This window comes from Rana temporaria, chromosome 8 (assembly GCF_905171775.1).
Source record: "Rana temporaria chromosome 8, aRanTem1.1, whole genome shotgun sequence".
Taxonomy (NCBI): domain Eukaryota; kingdom Metazoa; phylum Chordata; class Amphibia; order Anura; family Ranidae; genus Rana; species Rana temporaria.
Genome location: NC_053496.1, coordinates 78,484,849 through 78,500,147, shown reverse-complemented (window position 1 = coordinate 78,500,147; position 15,299 = coordinate 78,484,849). Strand labels below are relative to the sequence as shown.

Genomic DNA, 15,299 nt, shown 5'->3' with positions numbered 1-15,299 from the left:
CCGGATACCTCCACAGATTGCTGGACTGAGCTGGATGTAGTTCAGCCCTGCCTGTTGCTCAGGTGATAACCTGAAACTGTCAACTCACTTCTGTGAGATTAAGCCAGGTACTGCAATGCCTAGTGGTCTGGACCGAATCTGCCCAGGCCTGCTGCATGAATGAGCAAGGCGTCCTACCATTACAGCCTATACCCTCCTTCCCGCCAGACAGCTGAAGGACACTATAGAGGGACCCCTCCAATGACTCAGCCGGTTGCTGAAAACCATCTAAGGGAGAGGGTCTTTGATCCACAGTTCCTGGACTATATTGTTAATCTTTCAAGGAATTTGTGCTTTACTTTCAGTACACACAATTGTCCTAATGCTCTACTGTTCTGCCGGACCAGGCAGAAACTGGTCTTTCCCTTCTGCTTCACTATCTACGTCATTGCTTTAGCTTAGTGAAATATTACTATTACCTTCCAACCCACCCCACTGGGAGCAGGACTATAACCACTTACATAGACATACCCATTTAGGCCCCGTACACACGACCGGATCTATCCGCTGGGATTTATCCGCGGATCAGTTCCAGCGGATAGATCGGGTCGTGTGTAGGCCCGAGCGGACAATTTTCGGCGGATAAAAATCCAGCCGACGGATTCCCAGCGGATAAAAATTTTGTAGCATGCAACAAAATCTATCCGCTGGAATCCAGTCCAGCGGACTTAACCCGGTCGTCTGTACAGACTCACCGGATCAGTCCGTCCTCTCCCATCCCTCGCATGCGTCGTAATGATTCGACGCATGCGTGAAAGTATTTACCTTCCAGGGTCGCGCACGTCGCCGCGTCATCATCGCGGTGACGGCGCAGTCACGCCACCGCGGATGTATTCCGCAGGGATTTCGATCTGATGGTGTGTACAGCCATCAGATCCAAATCCGCCAGAGGATTTATCCGCTGGAAACGGTCCGGTGGACCGTTTCCAGCGGATATCCTCTCGTCTGTACGAGGCCTTACATACGTCAATGTCATTAAGTGTCCCAACCTAGCCAGTAAAGTAACTCTAAAGCAGGGATATGCAATTAGCGGACCTCCAGCTGTTGCAAAACTACAAGTCCCATCATGCCTCTGACTCTGGGTGTCATGCTTGTGGCTGTCGGAGGCTTGCTATGCCTCATGGGAATCGTAGTTCTGCAACAGCAGGAGGTCCGCTAATTGCATATCCTTGCTCTAAAGAGTGTATTTAAGTAGCTTGTTCCTGAGAGGAGATCTGCTTATGAACTTAAGTCTTTAATCACAGGTCTAGGCTTAGCCCCTCATTGAAAAAGCTCTCAAATGACTTAGCCTCTATCCAAAATTTGTATCCACCCATGTCACTTGAGGCAAACACAGTTTATGCTGTTGGGGTCACATTGTGTTATGCTTTATCTTGAAGTGTAAACCGTGACCCCTGAGATTAGTCAAACATGACTGACATGAGACTCAAACATGAGATTACATGAGTCAAATTTCAAAAGATTTTTCTTTAGAAAATCTTATCAAAGAATTTTTGTTTGCATTTTGCACCATTATGGGCTGCAGCAACAGATGATTTTCGGGCGACCATTGAATTTGAGTAATCAGGCACGTTGAAAATTTTTTGAAGAAGGAAAGATTTTCTAATCAATGATGGGAGAATCGTGTGAGAAATGAAGTCAAAAAAGAAATGCGCATGTGCAAGAAATGAAAGTTCACAGAAAGAAAAGAAGATTTCCAGCCACGGAAATTATTTTCTGTAGCAACAAAAGGTGAAATTGAAGGCTTGGTTGGTCAAATTTCGAAATCAATGATGGTACCATCGGATCACAAAACGCACACAATTTCTAGTTTTCAAAAGAAAATATAAAATATAAAGCAGCTGGCACAATATGTTAACTCCAAATCAAAAATAACTCATGCAAATAAATGCAGCGCTAAACATACTGTATAATGAATAAAAAAGCAACATGCATGACATAAAAAAAAAAAACACTTCACACAAATTAATGAAAAATGTGTAGGGGAAAATTATAAATTAAGTCCATAGATAGACACAATAAAGATTATAGAAAATATTGAAAGAAACCAAATCCAAATCAAGAGAAAGTTTCCAAAGTAATCCTCTGTGCAGAAATATTCTTCCAAAAGGCATCAAAGGTGTGAGGATCAAAAAAGCGGAACGGTCAGACAGCACTTTTCAAACAACCATCACTGTGGCCTTCTTGAATAGATATCCGGCATAATGTCTGAGGTACCCTCACATTAACAACAAAAACCTGGGGAATGCCCAGGGAAAAACCAAGCCTACTTACCGACCAACTTGCAGAAAACCAATTAACCTGTCTACAGTATGTGTTAAAAACAGGGGTTCAGTCTGCACGCATTTGCAAACGCATGCGTGAGCCACAGAGCCGCGCCAAGGCACCCTGTAATATCTGTGGTCCTAACACTAAACAATGAGCGTCCCCACAGTGGAGGCACATGCATTTTAATGGATAGACAGGGGCAGGTGAACTGAAGGGAAGCCACCCCTCCTTTAAAGGTACAAGAGCACACCAAGCACCCAGCATATAGCACAATGGCTGCAAAGGTGTTGGTGCATTGATGGACCAATATAAACACCACAGGTGAAGCATAAACATGTCCACTGCCCCCGTCTATAGCTGGCCATACCAGTAAGTAGCATTGGAAGGCTAAAGCAGATAACAACAAAAACCTGGGGAATGCCCAGGGAAAAACCAAGCCTACTTACCGACCAACTTGCAGAAAACCAATTAACCTGTCTACAGTATGTGTTAAAAACAGGGGTTCAGTCTGCACGCATTTGCAAACGCATGCGTGAGCCACAGAGCCGCGCCAAGGCACCCTGTAATATCTGTGGTCCTAACACTAAACAATGAGCGTCCCCACAGTGGAGGCACATGCATTTTAATGGATAGACAGGGGCAGGTGAACTGAAGGGAAGCCACCCCTCCTTTAAAGGTACAAGAGCACACCAAGCACCCAGCATATAGCACAATGGCTGCAAAGGTGTTGGTGCATTGATGGACCAATATAAACACCACAGGTGAAGCATAAACATGTCCACTGCCCCCGTCTATAGCTGGCCATACCAGTAAGTAGCATTGGAAGGCTAAAGCAGATAACAACAAAAACCTGGGGAATGCCCAGGGAAAAACCAAGCCTACTTACCGACCAACTTGCAGAAAACCAATTAACCTGTCTACAGTATGTGTTAAAAACAGGGGTTCAGTCTGCACGCATTTGCAAACGCATGCGTGAGCCACAGAGCCGCGCCAAGGCACCCTGTAATATCTGTGGTCCTAACACTAAACAATGAGCGTCCCCACAGTGGAGGCACATGCATTTTAATGGATAGACAGGGGCAGGTGAACTGAAGGGAAGCCACCCCTCCTTTAAAGGTACAAGAGCACACCAAGCACCCAGCATATAGCACAATGGCTGCAAAGGTGTTGGTGCATTGATGGACCAATATAAACACCACAGGTGAAGCATAAACATGTCCACTGCCCCCGTCTATAGCTGGCCATACCAGTAAGTAGCATTGGAAGGCTAAAGCAGATAACAACAAAAACCTGGGGAATGCCCAGGGAAAAACCAAGCCTACTTACCGACCAACTTGCAGAAAACCAATTAACCTGTCTACAGTATGTGTTAAAAACAGGGGTTCAGTCTGCACGCATTTGCAAACGCATGCGTGAGCCACAGAGCCGCGCCAAGGCACCCTGTAATATCTGTGGTCCTAACACTAAACAATGAGCGTCCCCACAGTGGAGGCACATGCATTTTAATGGATAGACAGGGGCAGGTGAACTGAAGGGAAGCCACCCCTCCTTTAAAGGTACAAGAGCACACCAAGCACCCAGCATATAGCACAATGGCTGCAAAGGTGTTGGTGCATTGATGGACCAATATAAACACCACAGGTGAAGCATAAACATGTCCACTGCCCCCGTCTATAGCTGGCCATACCAGTAAGTAGCATTGGAAGGCTAAAGCAGATAACAACAAAAACCTGGGGAATGCCCAGGGAAAAACCAAGCCTACTTACCGACCAACTTGCAGAAAACCAATTAACCTGTCTACAGTATGTGTTAAAAACAGGGGTTCAGTCTGCACGCATTTGCAAACGCATGCGTGAGCCACAGAGCCGCGCCAAGGCACCCTGTAATATCTGTGGTCCTAACACTAAACAATGAGCGTCCCCACAGTGGAGGCACATGCATTTTAATGGATAGACAGGGGCAGGTGAACTGAAGGGAAGCCACCCCTCCTTTAAAGGTACAAGAGCACACCAAGCACCCAGCATATAGCACAATGGCTGCAAAGGTGTTGGTGCATTGATGGACCAATATAAACACCACAGGTGAAGCATAAACATGTCCACTGCCCCCGTCTATAGCTGGCCATACCAGTAAGTAGCATTGGAAGGCTAAAGCAGATAACAACAAAAACCTGGGGAATGCCCAGGGAAAAACCAAGCCTACTTACCGACCAACTTGCAGAAAACCAATTAACCTGTCTACAGTATGTGTTAAAAACAGGGGTTCAGTCTGCACGCATTTGCAAACGCATGCGTGAGCCACAGAGCCGCACCAAGGCACCCTGTAATATCTGTGGTCCTAACACTAAACAATGAGCGTCCCCACAGTGGAGGCACATGCATTTTAATGGATAGACAGGGGCAGGTGAACTGAAGGGAAGCCACCCCTCCTTTAAAGGTACAAGAGCACACCAAGCACCCAGCATATAGCACAATGGCTGCAAAGGTGTTGGTGCATTGATGGACCAATATAAACATCACAGGTGAAGCATAAACATGTCCACTGCCCCCGTCTATAGCTGGCCATACCAGTAAGTAGCATTGGAAGGCTAAAGCAGATAACAACAAAAACCTGGGGAATGCCCAGGGAAAAACCAAGCCTACTTACCGACCAACTTGCAGAAAACCAATTAACCTGTCTACAGTATGTGTTAAAAACAGGGGTTCAGTCTGCACGCATTTGCAAACGCATGCGTGAGCCACAGAGCCGCGCCAAGGCACCCTGTAATATCTGTGGTCCTAACACTAAACAATGAGCGTCCCCACAGTGGAGGCACATGCATTTTAATGGATAGACAGGGGCAGGTGAACTGAAGGGAAGCCACCCCTCCTTTAAAGGTACAAGAGCACACCAAGCACCCAGCATATAGCACAATGGCTGCAAAGGTGTTGGTGCATTGATGGACCAATATAAACACCACAGGTGAAGCATAAACATGTCCACTGCCCCCGTCTATAGCTGGCCATACCAGTAAGTAGCATTGGAAGGCTAAAGCAGATAACAACAAAAACCTGGGGAATGCCCAGGGAAAAACCAAGCCTACTTACCGACCAACTTGCAGAAAACCAATTAACCTGTCTACAGTATGTGTTAAAAACAGGGGTTCAGTCTGCACGCATTTGCAAACGCATGCGTGAGCCACAGAGCCGCGCCAAGGCACCCTGTAATATCTGTGGTCCTAACACTAAACAATGAGCGTCCCCACAGTGGAGGCACATGCATTTTAATGGATAGACAGGGGCAGGTGAACTGAAGGGAAGCCACCCCTCCTTTAAAGGTACAAGAGCACACCAAGCACCCAGCATATAGCACAATGGCTGCAAAGGTGTTGGTGCATTGATGGACCAATATAAACACCACAGGTGAAGCATAAACATGTCCACTGCCCCCGTCTATAGCTGGCCATACCAGTAAGTAGCATTGGAAGGCTAAAGCAGATAACAACAAAAACCTGGGGAATGCCCAGGGAAAAACCAAGCCTACTTACCGACCAACTTGCAGAAAACCAATTAACCTGTCTACAGTATGTGTTAAAAACAGGGGTTCAGTCTGCACGCATTTGCAAACGCATGCGTGAGCCACAGAGCCGCGCCAAGGCACCCTGTAATATCTGTGGTCCTAACACTAAACAATGAGCGTCCCCACAGTGGAGGCACATGCATTTTAATGGATAGACAGGGGCAGGTGAACTGAAGGGAAGCCACCCCTCCTTTAAAGGTACAAGAGCACACCAAGCACCCAGCATATAGCACAATGGCTGCAAAGGTGTTGGTGCATTGATGGACCAATATAAACACCACAGGTGAAGCATAAACATGTCCACTGCCCCCGTCTATAGCTGGCCATACCAGTAAGTAGCATTGGAAGGCTAAAGCAGATAACAACAAAAACCTGGGGAATGCCCAGGGAAAAACCAAGCCTGCTTACCGACCAACTTGCAGAAAACCAATTAACCTGTCTACAGTATGTGTTAAAAACAGGGGTTCAGTCTGCACGCATTTGCAAACGCATGCGTGAGCCACAGAGCCGCGCCAAGGCACCCTGTAATATCTGTGGTCCTAACACTAAACAATGAGCGTCCCCACAGTGGAGGCACATGCATTTTAATGGATAGACAGGGGCAGGTGAACTGAAGGGAAGCCACCCCTCCTTTAAAGGTACAAGAGCACACCAAGCACCCAGCATATAGCACAATGGCTGCAAAGGTGTTGGTGCATTGATGGACCAATATAAACACCACAGGTGAAGCATAAACATGTCCACTGCCCCCGTCTATAGCTGGCCATACCAGTAAGTAGCATTGGAAGGCTAAAGCAGATAACAACAAAAACCTGGGGAATGCCCAGGGAAAAACCAAGCCTACTTACCGACCAACTTGCAGAAAACCAATTAACCTGTCTACAGTATGTGTTAAAAACAGGGGTTCAGTCTGCACGCATTTGCAAACGCATGCGTGAGCCACAGAGCCGCGCCAAGGCACCCTGTAATATCTGTGGTCCTAACACTAAACAATGAGCGTCCCCACAGTGGAGGCACATGCATTTTAATGGATAGACAGGGGCAGGTGAACTGAAGGGAAGCCACCCCTCCTTTAAAGGTACAAGAGCACACCAAGCACCCAGCATATAGCACAATGGCTGCAAAGGTGTTGGTGCATTGATGGACCAATATAAACACCACAGGTGAAGCATAAACATGTCCACTGCCCCCGTCTATAGCTGGCCATACCAGTAAGTAGCATTGGAAGGCTAAAGCAGATAACAACAAAAACCTGGGGAATGCCCAGGGAAAAACCAAGCCTACTTACCGACCAACTTGCAGAAAACCAATTAACCTGTCTACAGTATGTGTTAAAAACAGGGGTTCAGTCTGCACGCATTTGCAAACGCATGCGTGAGCCACAGAGCCGCGCCAAGGCACCCTGTAATATCTGTGGTCCTAACACTAAACAATGAGCGTCCCCACAGTGGAGGCACATGCATTTTAATGGATAGACAGGGGCAGGTGAACTGAAGGGAAGCCACCCCTCCTTTAAAGGTACAAGAGCACACCAAGCACCCAGCATATAGCACAATGGCTGCAAAGGTGTTGGTGCATTGTGCACCCTCACATTAACCTTTCCCCACAGTTTATCTTCTCCAGGATTTCAAATAAACACTACCCTAAAAGAAAATGTAAATACAGCCTCCGAGTGTAGTAAAAATAAAAAATATGCATATGAAAGACATCACAATGATTTATATAATATGCTGTCTGACTGCTCAGGTTTTGAGGGTTCATTTTATTTGGTATGCAGCCTCGATACTCACTATTAGTGATTATTAGTGATATTATAAATATATATTAAAGAAAGAAGCTGGCAGTTGTAAGGTTGCTGGTTCAACTAGACCCAGGTTTTAAGAACAATCTGGATGTATGGAGACTCCCCAATGCATTGGTAGTGAAAACATCCACACACACATATGGTATGTCCAAACTAGACTTTATTTCTAATGCGTACTTGTTCATAATCAAACCATACAAGAAAGGAACGCCCTTGTCCCAGCCAATCATATTTAAGTAGGTTTAAATTAGGTTATACAAGTAATATTCGTCACAATTATACACCGTGCATAAAATATAGCAATCTTCTGTGTGCATGACTGAAATCTTGTTTCTACTGCAGCTTATCTAATGTTATGCTCTTTGCCTAGGTCATAATAATATTGCCAAGGTTCCTGGCTTCTCCTAGAAGCTCAAGGATACATAATCATACAAGCATTAATCAATTAATCACTATGGGGGTACTCTAGCAAGCCTTATAATGCATTTATAGTATAGGGGAACTCTAGCCTTTCAATGCATTGATATCTATGGGGGAACTCTAGCCTTTCAGCAGTGACATGTCACCTGCTGGAAATTTAAACTGTATGATTTTTTTTTGCCTGCCTGCCAGTACTGGGTATCATGATTGACGATGGAGTTACAATAAGAGATTTTGGGGATATATATATTTTTTTAATAATGGACATGTCAAATTTTTGTGTATGGTGGGGTGGTGACATCATTGACCAAATTTGGCCAGGGCCAAATTTGTTTAATGTCATTGCTCAAATATGACCAGTAATGCCATTGATATCCCCATTCCACTGCTTAAAGTGGGGGTTCACCCAAAAAAATAAAAATGTAACATTAGATTCAGGCGAGTTGTTAGAAGCACAATCGGGTTTTTTTTTTTAAATCGTTGCCGTACATACCATTTTATAGATATATGTTCTCCGCGGCTTCCGGGTATAATCTGCGAGACTGGGCGTTCCTAATTGATTGACAGGCTTCCGACCATCGCATACAGCGCGTCACGAGTTGCCGAAAGAAGCCGAACGTCGGTGCGCAGGCGTTTTATAGAGCCGACTCGCAGTCCGGCTTCTTTCGGCAACTCGTGACGCGCTGTATGCGACGATCGGAAGCCTGTTGATCAATTAGGAACGCCCAGTCCCGCAGATTATACCCGGAAGCCGCGGAGAACATATATCTATAAAACGGTATGTACGGCAACGATTTAAAAAAAAACACCCGATTGTGCTTCTAACAACTCGCCTGAATCTAATGTTAACATTTTTTTTTTGGGTGAACCCCCGCTTTATGTAGCTTGAATTCCCATGGCATCAGCGCACCCACATCTTCATTGGGAACCAGTGACAGCATGAAGCTATCTTACATAGAAGAGGTAGACTGAGCATTAAATGACACTCTTTTTGATACCATGTTGGTTAAAATTTGTTATGCAATGTCCAATACATAATCAGTCCAAACATTGAACAAATCTCACAAATGCAGTATCCCCATACACAGAAGGAATAGCAGAATGTGTTTTGGAGTATATGCCTATGCTGTGTGTGAGAAATATCTTATCAAATTGACAACTTTGTTAAAAAAAAATCCTTACTTTTAAAACTCTTGTGACAAAACAAAATCCCAATGCCTCTTAAAATCATTTAGGGTGTTTTCTCCCAAAATGTGGTAATTTTCTAGGTGTTTTGCCTGGGGGCCCTGTAACCTATGCCCCTTGAAAGTCTGAAAGGGCTACTTGGATCTTAGGCTCCTCTGTGCAGCTTGGCTGCAAGAAAGTCTCACATAAGTGATATTCCTATACTCAGGAGAAGTGGAAGAGTGTGTTTTGGGATGTAATGATGTTGTCCATGTTGTGTGTTAGAAATATCTTATTAATTGACAACTTTGTGTATAACATACATTTTCATTGTCTTTCCCCATTTTCTAACAACTTATTAGAAATTAAATGTCCAATGTATTCCCTTTAAAAGTTTAAAGGTGCTTTTTTTTTGGGCCATACTAAAGTTAGAGAGGATTTTGGGGTGTCATTATAAGTATACCTATGCTGTTTGGGAGAAATATCTTATTAATTAACAGCTGTGTGTAAAAAATAAAATTGTATTTATTTCTTCTTTTTCCAAAAAACATGTGGTCTGAAAAAGACTTGCCATGCGTCAAATTAAATATGTTGGGTGTTTCTTCAGTCTTTGCACTTCAGGGTCTCTAGAAATGTCATAGGTAGTCAGGAAATCAAATGCATTATTTATGCTTCTTAACAGTCTGAATGTGCTGCTTGGATTTGGGCCATTCTATGCATCTAGGCAGTGGAAACATCTCACACACATGGTATCCTCATACTTAAGGATGCCACTTGGGGTTTAATTGTAAGTATGCCTTTGCCAAGAGAGAGAAATAACTTGTTAAAATTGATTTACTTTTTTTAATTTTCCAATAAATTATGGTAAAAAGATTTAAAGGGGTTGTAAAAGAAAACTTTTTTTTCATAATAAGCATCCTTTACCTGCAAACATTCCTCTTTTCACTTCCTCATTGTTCGTTTTTGCTCAGACGTTGCTCTATTTCTTCTCTGTTCTGTTCACTTCCTGCTTGTCTGATTGTTACTCACCACCGTGAAGGGAGGCTTTACTGTGGTGGTCAGTAACGTGCTCACCCCCTCCTGAGAACTACATCTGTGTGGCAGGACACTCTCTACGTGTTAGAGACTTCAAGGAGGTGTGAATTACTGGGCGTGCTGCAATTCATACAGGGAAATGTAGTTCTTACATGAACGAACGATGCAAACCAGGAAGTGAATGAGAGAACAGAAACTAGAATGCCGGAGGTGATATAGATGAAGGAATTTAATAGGTATTTACTAGTTTTTTAACAGAATCATTACACTATTCTGTCTGTCTACATTGCAGACATTAATTTTAGGCAATTTTTTTTCCTTTGGTGACCCTTTAAGTGGTTAATAATAAGCATGCAGCAAGTAAAGTCAGAAAATCTGATTTATAAATATTTCCCCAGATCAATGACTCAGCAGGTACTGAAATAGCATTCTTAACCACTAGCCGACCGCCCGTCGTCGTTTGACAGGGGCACAATGGCTCCCCTGCGCAAATCGCTGTAGTTGTACGGTGGTCGCTTTAAATGGTATAGGGGTGTGCGCACACCTGCTGTGTCACTGAGGAGCCCATGCGCGTGCCCTGTGGCCACGATGTTTGACGGGCACCTGCAATCACTCTTGATAGAGCAGGAACAGGGATCTGTGTGTGTAAACACACAAATCCATGTCCTGTCAGGGGAGAGGAGACCAATCGTGTGTTCCTAGTATATAGAAACACCGATCAATCTCCTCCCCCAGTCAGTCCCATCCCTCCTACAGTTACAACACACAGTGAGGGGACACATTTAACTTGATTGCCCCCTAGTGTTAACCCCTTCCATGCCAGTGACATTTATACACTAATCAGTGGTTATAGCACTAATCGATATATAAATGTCAATGGTTTCAAAAAAAGTGTCCGATCTGTCCGCCACAATGTCACAGTCATGATAAAAATTGCAGATCACTGCCATTACTAGTAAAAGAAATAGTAAAAATGCCATAAATCAATAACCTATTTTGTAGGCGCTAAAACTTTTGTGCAAATCAATCAATATACGCTTATTGCGTTTTTTTTTTTTTTTTTACAAAACATATGTAGAATAATACATATCGGCCTACACTGAGGGAAATGTATTTTTTTTTTTATTTGGGATTTTTTTTATTGCATTTTTTTTAAATATTGTGTTTTTTTCAAAAATAGAGGTGCTCAAATACCACCAAAAGACAGCTCTATTTGTGGGGGAAAAGGACGTCAATTTTGTTTGGGTACAGTGTTGAAATTGTAAGTTAAAGCGACACAGTGCCGTATCGCAAAAAAATGGCCCAGTCAGCTAGAGGGTAAATCCTTCCAGGGCTGAAGTGGTTAAAGGAAAGCTCAGTAATTGCAGCTCACCTTTCCTTTAGAAGAGAATTATTTTAGTTATATTTAATGTCATCTACAGTTCATCATTTTAAAACAGTACCCTGAAAGGTGTTATGTCGCTTAACAACCAATTAGGTTGCTGCTGTTTTTTTTTAATTGGTCACTAAGATGTTAAAACCCTTCCCTGCTCTTCTAATCAAAATACTTTAATGCTAGGTACCCATTGTAGATATTCAGCTCACTTCCAGACATATAAACAGCAGTTGAGATATATAAAAAATTAGAGAGAGTTCCCACCCCACAATATGAAGAAGAACTTAAAGTGCTGGTAGAGACAGGTTTTTGAACTGGGGTTCTTTCCACTAAAGAGAGGAAATATTTAGTACCAAGTAGTAGTAGGATATCTACAATTTATACGCTCCCGAAAATTCACAAAGACATACACTGCCCCCCTGTGAGGTCAATAGTAAATGGTATTGGTTTAATTACATCCCGGATGGGACAATATTTGGACCAATTCCTTCAGAAAAGTGTGACACAAACCAGAGCATATCTGAAGGATCCAAAAAATCTTTTACAACTTTTGCAGGAAATAGATTTAACTGGGAAGGGATAGGTGTATGTGGTTATTGCAGATGTGTCGTCTCTTTGCACAATTATTCAACATGATGATGCTTTACTAGACCTGAATTGGGTATTGTGTCAGAGGGACGGCATTCTGCATAACCAGATTTTCTTACGTAACTCTTTGGACTTTTTTCTAGTTCGCAGCTATTTCTGGTACAATGGCAGTTTTTACTCACAGAAAACAGACGTGGCGATGGGGGGGAGGGGGGCAAAATTTGCACCCAGTATAGTGAATCTCTTTATGGGAGAGTGGGAAGATAAAACCATTTTCTCTGTAGTGAGAGACCAATTACTCCTATATAGAAGATATATAGATGATCTTTTTTTCATCTGGGCAGGATCAACATCATCTCTCCAAACTTTCTAGACAAACTAAATACCAATACCCATAACATCAGACTTACAAGTGAATATAATCAGCATGATATTCACTTTCTGGATGTTAATATATATAGATGGGAGGATAAATTGGGAAGTGTACTTTAAACCGACAGATTGCAATAGTTTTCTTCCCACTCAGTGTGGACACCATACTATGGGGCTAAAAATATACCCAAGGGACAAATAATGAGGGTAAGGCGAAATTGCTCTAATGATGTAGATTACAGGTCCCAAGCAGAGATTCTAAAAAATAAATGTATGGAAAAAGGGTATAATGAAGGAAATCTGAATAAGGTAATAGAAGATCTCTCCCAAATACAGAGAGTGGATTGTTTAAGGGATACAGTTCCTCTCCAGGATATAAACAATAAAGAGTGGAGCTTCATCTCAGGATACCATTTACAATTTAGGGAAGATGAGAGCATTTTTTAATGACTCATTGGCACACATTACTCTTGGACAAAGTGTTGAAACCAGCACTTCCAGCTAAGCCTAAATTTATTTATAGGAAGACTCCAAATTATGGGGATAACATTGTTTAAAAAAGTTATTCATCCACCCACCAGACCTCCCTCTTTTTGAGAAAGGTTTTTTTTTTTCTGCATACAGGAAATGTCGAGCATGCAGGGACGTGAACAGACCAATAAGAGCTTTGGATATTTTCATTTCCACTTCTAACAATAAACAGTTCCCCATTAAGGAATTTCTCACGTGTAATACTTCACATGTTGTCTATGTTCTGTAGGGCCTGTGTAAGTTGATGTACATAGGTCGCACAAAAAGAGCCCTAAAAATTAGGATTGCAGAACATGTAGCAAATATCAAAATAGGTTTTAAGGACCATAATGTTTCATTACATTTTTAAGTTGTTCCATAATCAAGACCCCTTGGGGTTAAAATTTTGGGGGGTCGACCATCTTAAACCAGCATGGAGGGGATCCAAACATGAGATGCAATGGATTTACCTAGCTGATACTTTATCACCAAAAGGGTTAAATGTCGACCTCGACATCAATTGTTTTATAAGTGCCTATTAAATATGTAATTACCTGTTGTGTTTCTTAAAAAAAAAAAAACTCACGGATCACCTATAGATCACCTGTAGTCGGGATCAGCTGTCGGTGAGACACACTCTTCACTTTTGGTTAGCCGTAGTAGTCAAGCCCTTGTGCGTTTCAAACCCTTGCGTGTGACAAGCAGTTTCATTTTGTACGTATATCGGGAGGGCTTTTGTATTTGGGGTATTTTTAAATAAACAGGATTACGCTATTTTGGCATTTCTTGTATTTTATGACCCTGATTGGAGTACATCTTGCATTTGCCTCTTGAGATGATGATGGGAATCTAGATAAAGCATATCATTATTTAAGGCTGTTTTCTCTCAACGCTCTGGTGAGTGTAACCCATTGGGGGGGAGTGTGCCTCACGTGGTGAAGACTGGGAGTCGGTGTAGGGTGCACATGCTGACTACTCCCTATGATCACTCACTACTATTTATGATTGCTACATCATAATAGATTCAATGTGGAGTTGGACACAGATTATAATCCAATATTAGTGCTGTTATAACATTGGACTGTTGCAAGAATTGGACTGCTCTTTGTGTTACATAATATATTTTTTATCATTATAAATTTTAAACAGCTGCTGTTTTAGAACTTCTCTGATCTATTTAAGAATTAAGGGATTGTATTTCCTGTGTAAAATTATTACGGTGACCCTAGAAAAGTGAAACTATTTGGCGTTGAGTGGTGTACTTCAGGCAGGGTTTGTACACTCTCTCTATTATATAAACAGTAGTATTAAATTATAGAAGTTCTAGCCCTTCTGCACTCTATTCAAATCATATTACAAATGTCTGGAGTTGCAGTTTAGGGCATCAAAGAAAAAAGGCACAATGTTTTCTAGCTGCTATAAGGTGTGGGATGGTTTACTAGAGAAAATGTAAGTGTATCTTTTAAAATGAAATGTGCTTATGTGTCACTGCAAGCTTTCCATAGGTTGCTGCAAAAAAAATGAACAAATAAATAAATGAAGGTGCATGTTAGATGAATGATGCATATGGATGAGGTGCAGTTTGCCACTACAATGAGTGTACTTTAATTCTGATTGCTAGCACTGTGCACAGTCCACATGTTTGCTGCCATTTTTTATTTTTAGTGAGGCTTTTTTAATTTTATTTTGTGGATATTTTGTGGTGAGCGGTCACTTTTAACTAGTGGTGTTTTGGGGGAATTTGTTTAGTTTTAATTTAAAGTTGGTAGAACCTATATTTCTTTTTTGCGGCAAATCTTCTCATAAAATAAAAAAAAGAGGCTTTTGTTTTAGGAGGGGTGTTTGGAGTTTTCATTACTTTTTAAATTAATGACAGTAGGACCTTCTTTAAATTTGGGATGCTTAGAGTGCACAATTTATTTGTTATTGACCATCTGGTAATGTTGCTGCATCATTAAAAAAAAAAGAAAACTAAATGCAAGACCAGTGTGCTACTAAACCACATTTCTTTCTTTCAAACTCTTTTTCTGTACTATACTTTGACCAATTTGCCCTTACTGTAAAATTGACCATCATCAGTAATTTTTTTATGCTATATCATTTGAAGTCTCTTAGTTCTAAATAAGAGTTTGATAGTAAATGACAAGCGGCCAGACAGTTTTACAT

General features: G+C 42.1%; 1 protein-coding gene across 6 annotated transcripts in view; it reads left to right on the top strand.

Annotated features, from left to right (window-relative positions):
- PCDH15 (protocadherin related 15) overlaps window positions 1-15,299 on the top strand; it is a 1,266,541-nt gene that overhangs the window by 420,654 nt on the left and 830,588 nt on the right. The gene's annotated exons all lie outside the window — the stretch shown is intronic.